Source organism: Centruroides vittatus, unplaced genomic scaffold (assembly GCF_030686945.1).
Source record: "Centruroides vittatus isolate TY-2023 unplaced genomic scaffold, ASM3068694v2 contig_377, whole genome shotgun sequence".
Classification (NCBI taxonomy): Eukaryota; Metazoa; Arthropoda; class Arachnida; order Scorpiones; family Buthidae; genus Centruroides; species Centruroides vittatus.
The window spans coordinates 2,380,990-2,387,268 of record NW_027122198.1 but is presented as its reverse complement, the minus strand read 5'-3'; positions in this window follow the sequence as shown (position 1 = coordinate 2,387,268).

Genomic DNA, 6,279 nt, shown 5'->3' with positions numbered 1-6,279 from the left:
TAATTTTTAAAAGTATAACATACTTTGATGGTTAATAAACTTTTTCCAATTCTTCCCTATTATCCGTTATTTTTGCTTATCCGACGTTTTGTCCGCCCGTTTAGGTCAAATAATCGAAACTCTACTGTATATGTAAAGTCATATTTTAAAAAACCCCATATTTTACGAAGATTAGAAAAAACAACCTAGAAACCAAGACAAGGTCGAAAAACCCAGATCTGGTTTTAAAACCAAGGAGTGGTAACCCTAATTTAAACTATTTATTAAAAGGTAAGGTAAATGTGCCCAATGGGCGCACTCGATATTTAATCTTGGGGGAGCCGAGTCGAACGGATAAAAAAATTTGTAATGCCAATTCGATAAAATTCTCACCTTACGCCACCGCTAAATGTAGAAATAGAAGACACTGCACAATATTAATTTTAAAAAATAAATTTCAATTAGGGAAAAATTTTTGGAGACTTTGCTAGTGTTTTTCCATTTTACTTTGAGAATGCCGGGGCCCTTGGCCTCCCTCCGGGTGCGCCGCTATCTGTATATCATCAATTTTATTGTTCTGTCGAATAATCTGTAAATGAACTATATTTACGAACAAGGATGGAGAGTCGGTAAACTTACCGACTCCCTACTCCTTAAGTTTAAAAAATTTTAAAAGTTTTAAAGCCGTTAATTAATGTCGCTATTTTTTACTTTTACGTTTCCGGCTGTTACTATAAATAACGAGGGAAAATAAAGGAATCGTGTTAAATTTGAACCTCCGAGCATTTTGCAAATATCTACGTTGAGACCTCTCGAATCCAAATAACTCAAAAAAATGACAAAAAAAAATTCGTGTATGCGTGTGTGTTGGCGTCTATTTAGCTTAATATCTCGGAATGGGGTAAAGATTAAAAACGAAACTTGGCACGGTGACTTGTACACGAGGGGCATTGATACTATTAAATTTTGGTGATTATAAGTCGAGGGAGTAGGGAGATGGAGGACGTCGTGTCTTATCTTGAGAAGGGTAGGACATAATGAAGATTTTATTCGTTATTAACATTTATACTTTTCCACAAAACTCATCTTTACCCTCAAAATCGAGCTATTTTGCCATTTTATAGTAATTAAAAATATAAAAAGATTTTATAACAAGATCTTATAACAGTTGGCGTCACACAATTTTTACTTATTTTGCTTAATAATGTAAAAGTTACTTTTTAAAATAAAAACCCGTAACATCCGGGAAAATCACGTAACTCGTTGCTGGAGTTTTTTAATAATACGAAACGTAACCCATGTCATTACTGCGCTGCCTCCTACCCAAGTCACTTGTAAATGATTATTTTTTTTTCTCTGCGTTTAAATCTCACGTGCCAGTTAACTGGAAAGAGGACATAATGGATCTAGTCTTTTTTTTAGAACAAATCCTCCTTAATTAAATTCCGCTCATTCTTTTTAGTGTTCAATTATTTACCTCGGTATTAATATCGTATTGTATTAAATATCAATGCATTAGTATATATAAAATAATAATAACTTAAGTCCATCAGTTTTATATATGGGCAAAAATTATATTGTTCGGCCCTATATATTATGCATATGCAATGCCAAAAACGCCCAAAATTTGAAAAATGTTCTAACTTAACACTTTCATATAAAATGGTTAAAATTTAAAACCTGTATTCAAAGTCAATACTGTATTTTATGTTTCTTTTGGTTTCTTGCTGCTTTTTAACTTTTATGATTTTTAGTTTTCGTGAAATAATAAAAGTCCTATTATCTGATTAAAGTATTATGTTACTAATTTATTTTTATCTTGAGGACACTGTGTTTTATGTTTTCTTTCTTGCGTAGACACAATGCAGTGACAGTTGATTTAAAACACTGGGTAAATTTTCATCCTCTATTCGATTGAACCAACCGAATAGAGGATGAAAATTTGCCCAGTTTTTTGAATCAACTGTCACTGCATTGTGTCTACGCAAGAAAGAAAGAAAAAAAAATTACTAATTTATATTACTACATATATAAATTAATAAAAATTATAATAAATAGTATTTACGATGTTTATTTTTGAAATTCAAATTTAAATATTCTTCTTAAATATTATCATTTCGTATACTGTATAATAAGTAAAAATACTCATTACATTTCCAGTAAACTATCTACTAACTCGTCGTGCATTAATGAATGCGACAAGAGTCGGAGTTGGAGTCGATTTTAAAAAATACCCGACTCGGGAGTCGGATGTTGTGTAATTTTTCTCCGACTCCCCATCGCTGTTTACCAGTCACCTTACTTTCACTTCTTTCCAGAAATACAGTAGGTGGACTAGCCGAAAAGATGCGAACTTCCTTGCTTCAAAATTTCTAAATGCACTCTGGTAGATGCTAATGGGAGTTACAGTATGAAAACTATAAGTGTAACAACGCCTTAAGTAAGGTTGCCTGACACTAAATCTAGTCGCTAATTACTCGTGCTTCGTCCACTCGAGATAACAACGTACGCGTGATCTGCGCTGTTTTTCCTAAATATTTTACTCTCCTTTATAAATATGTAATTACTTTTCACAAGTGCCCAATAAAATCTGTTCGTTGCGACTCTGTAAAAATTCTTTTGGCCGTTCGTGTATTAGAAAACTGACCGATGAAAGGGTTCGCCAAATTTCTGCATAACATAAATCACAGTGTAGGGATCCCGTCGCAGTTTTTCCCGGGTCTTGACGTGCCGTGAGATTAAAGATTCCTTACAATAGTACTTCCTATGCAGACTGCTGCTCTAACGATGCCGCCGACAAGGCGCTCATTTAAATGTATCGCTCTATTAACGAGAATCCCTCTAATGTAAAACACGAGATAAATAATCGGGAACGCTTAAGAGAGTACTGAGTACTCTCTTAAGTGAGCTGCTCCCTTATCCGATACTGTCTTATGTGGATTCGACTGTAACTAGTTTAGATTATCTGGAAACGGAAAGTTCTTTACTTTCCTACAATATGAATTTACAACCTCAGACATTCTATAGAGTTACGTAACGCCGTATGTTGAACGCTCCGTCTGGCGTAACAGTGTTGCCACCTTTACAAAATCGCTGACCCGGAAGGCAGGTCAGGTTTGTTCGAACAGAAGTTCCTGTGCAATGTCATTTTACAATGGCCGCGTTTTTTTATGCAGCGAGTGTGTAGCGAAATGACGTCACGAGCAGTGTTGGCCAATTTGAAACCAGTTTCAGTGTGTTCGCTGTAAAGCGCTTCTGGCCGGATGGCCGAGCGGTCAAGGTGTCAACCTACCGCTCTGGGGGACCCGGGATCGAATAATCCTCAGGAATTTTTTGGGGGGTGGTCCGTTCGGTTATGTCGGGCCCCGTCCCTCACCACCCGGTCGCCCCATTGTGGGCATGGCCAAACATATAATGGGCCTACTAAAAGAGGCCCTCTTAGTGCCCACAGGGCGGAAACAGTTAAAAAAAAAAGAGTGTAAAGCGCTTCTTGAGCGCTGCATAAAGAAACGCAGCCAATGCGAAGAATAACGTGCATGCTGGTTCTAAATCAGTTACAGTTAGGGACTAGGGACTTGCGTAAGAGTAACATACAAGCAAAAAAAAAAAAAAAAAAAAAAAAAAGAAAAGAAAAGCCGAGAGGCAGGTTGCGCACCACACGTCAGCATAAACAGAGTAACATGGCGGAATCGCAGATGAGTTTCAGTGAGTGTGAGGTTTTTCGATGTTCAAATGGTGTAAATTTATAACAATATTTGCAAGAACTTTGTTTCATCGTAATTTCACAATTTCTACGAAATTCTCGGACAAAATTAATAGTTCATCCGGACAGTGAGTCAATTCCCGGACTGTCCGAATGAGAACCGGGCGGGTGATAACACTAGACGTAACGCTTCGTAATGCCGGTAAAGACACCTTCCCGTTTCCTAACCGTTAAATAATTTATGGAAGCCTCACGTAACCATCGATCCATCGCGAACAATTGCACGAAATCATCGACCATCGATGGTTTCGAAGTCATCGCACAGCACTCGTAACAGTTATTTTAAGATACAACTCTTTACTGTTATCTACAGATAAATGTTTTGCCCATGGCTATTGAAGAGTAGACATTTATAAACGAGAAATGACGTCAAACCTCTATTTTCCTTCTCTCTTTCCGTATTGCTTTCTAATAATGTAAAAATGAGATTTGATTGGCTAATTTTAAATTAAAATTAAGTTAATTTTAAAAACATTTGCTTTATCTTTTTTCTCCGGAGATATTACGGCCCGCCTACACTTTTGTAAAAAAACGGCGGCGGATTCGTCAGACTGTCGACTATCCCGATAAAATCACAGGCGAAAAATTTCTGCGTTCCGAATCGAGGTTATTAATTATGAATTTTATTGTCGGAACGTAGTGACGACTAATACTTGACTTCGTGCATTCTTTGTCAACAAAATAACTCTTAAATGAGTTGTCCGATCTTGATGAAATTTTCTTGGACGACTCATCATCACTCAAGGATGAACTGATTAAAATTTCAACTCTCAAAAATGATCCATACTGAAGAAAAACTTCTATCTCCAGTTCTACAAAAACGAATCACTTTTGAAAGTTGAAATTTTAATCAGTTCATCCTTGAGTGATGATGAGTCGTCCAAGAAAATTTCATCAAGATCGGACAACTCATTCCAGAGTTATCTTGTTGACAAGGAATGCATGAAGTCAAGTGTTAGTTGCTTCCTGCACGCATGTGTAGAAGCGTCATCTAGTGGTCGGAAAATATGACAAGCATTAAAACAGTAATTTTGAAAGGTAAATGTTATCGCTAACTAGATACACAACAAATATAAAGAATCTTTATAGAATAATAAGTTAAAAAAGTTTTCTTTTTTTTAACTTATTATTCTATAACGTGGAGCAGCAGTGATTAATATTGATGGCTTTACGATCCATTCTCTCTTTCGTCTTCCTATCGTTAGTACGAAATTTCGATCTCTAAATGAAGAAGCTGCACAGAAATTCCAGATTGAGATGAAGTCGCTCAAATTCATCATCATCGATGATAGTGCTACCACCCGTCCGGTTTGCACCCGGAGAGTCCGGGAATTGACTCACTGTCCAGGTGAACTATTAATTTTTTCCGGGAATTTCGTAGAAATTGTGAAATTACGATGAAACAAAGTTCTTGCAAATATTGTTATAAATTTACATCATTTGAACAACAAAAAACGTATGAGGTCTTTCGTCACTGAAACTTCTGCCACTGACGTGACTTCTGTTCCTGACGCGCGTCAGGAACTTCTGTTCGAACAAACCTGACCTGCCGTCCGGGTCAGCGATTTTGTAAAGATGGCAACACTAATCGATGAAATGTCAATGATTGGTGCAAGAATGCTCTACATGATCGAGAGTAGATTGAGGGAGATAAGCCCCGAGAAAGATGAGCCGTTTGGTGGATTCTTTATCTATTTGTTTGGTGATTTTCGTCAGCTTCCTCCTGTTAAAGATTCCTTTCTACTCGAGTGTTTTTTTTACAATGTAATTAATGTCCGAACAAGGGACCTTGTTGGGACATTACATTACATTTGCATTTGATTCTTTTGAGAAGTTCGTTGAACTTAGTAATTCTCATAGACAAAATAGCACAGATAGTTCCTTCACAGATGTCTTACAACATCTAGCTTCGGGTGATTTCTCTGATACAGGTATGAACATTCTGACGACAAAAAATCGAGTCTGTTTATCCAGAGATGAACTTGATCAGTTCCAGACGGCAGTAGAGCTATATCCAACAAACGAGCAAGTTAAACAAAGCAACGAAGACTACTTGCAGTCAACTGGATGCCCTCTTGCTTATTAGCATCTGAAAACACTTCAGATATTGCCCCGCCTTCGTCCAAAGATGACTCAGCTCTTGGTCTCTCCAAGTATTTGTATCTATCAGTTAATGCCAGAGTCATGCCGAGAGTCAACTTATGGGTGCAAGGAGGTCTCGTCAATGGTTCACTAGGAAATATATGCTACATTGTGTATGCTCCTAATGCTCGCCCTCCAGCTCTTTCTCTGTTTATTTTAGTGGAATTCGATAGCTATCAGGGACCTTTCATCTATGGTAATCTGTTTCCAATAATCCCCATAATACGCTCTTCGAACGATGGCAGTATATTGCGATCTCGTAGACAGTTTCCCCTTACCTTTGCATACTCGATGACTATACATAAATCACAGGGATTAACTCTTCCAAAAATCAAAATAGATATAGGGAAAAAAGAGACAGCTATCGGTCTTACCTATGTTACATTGAGTTGAGT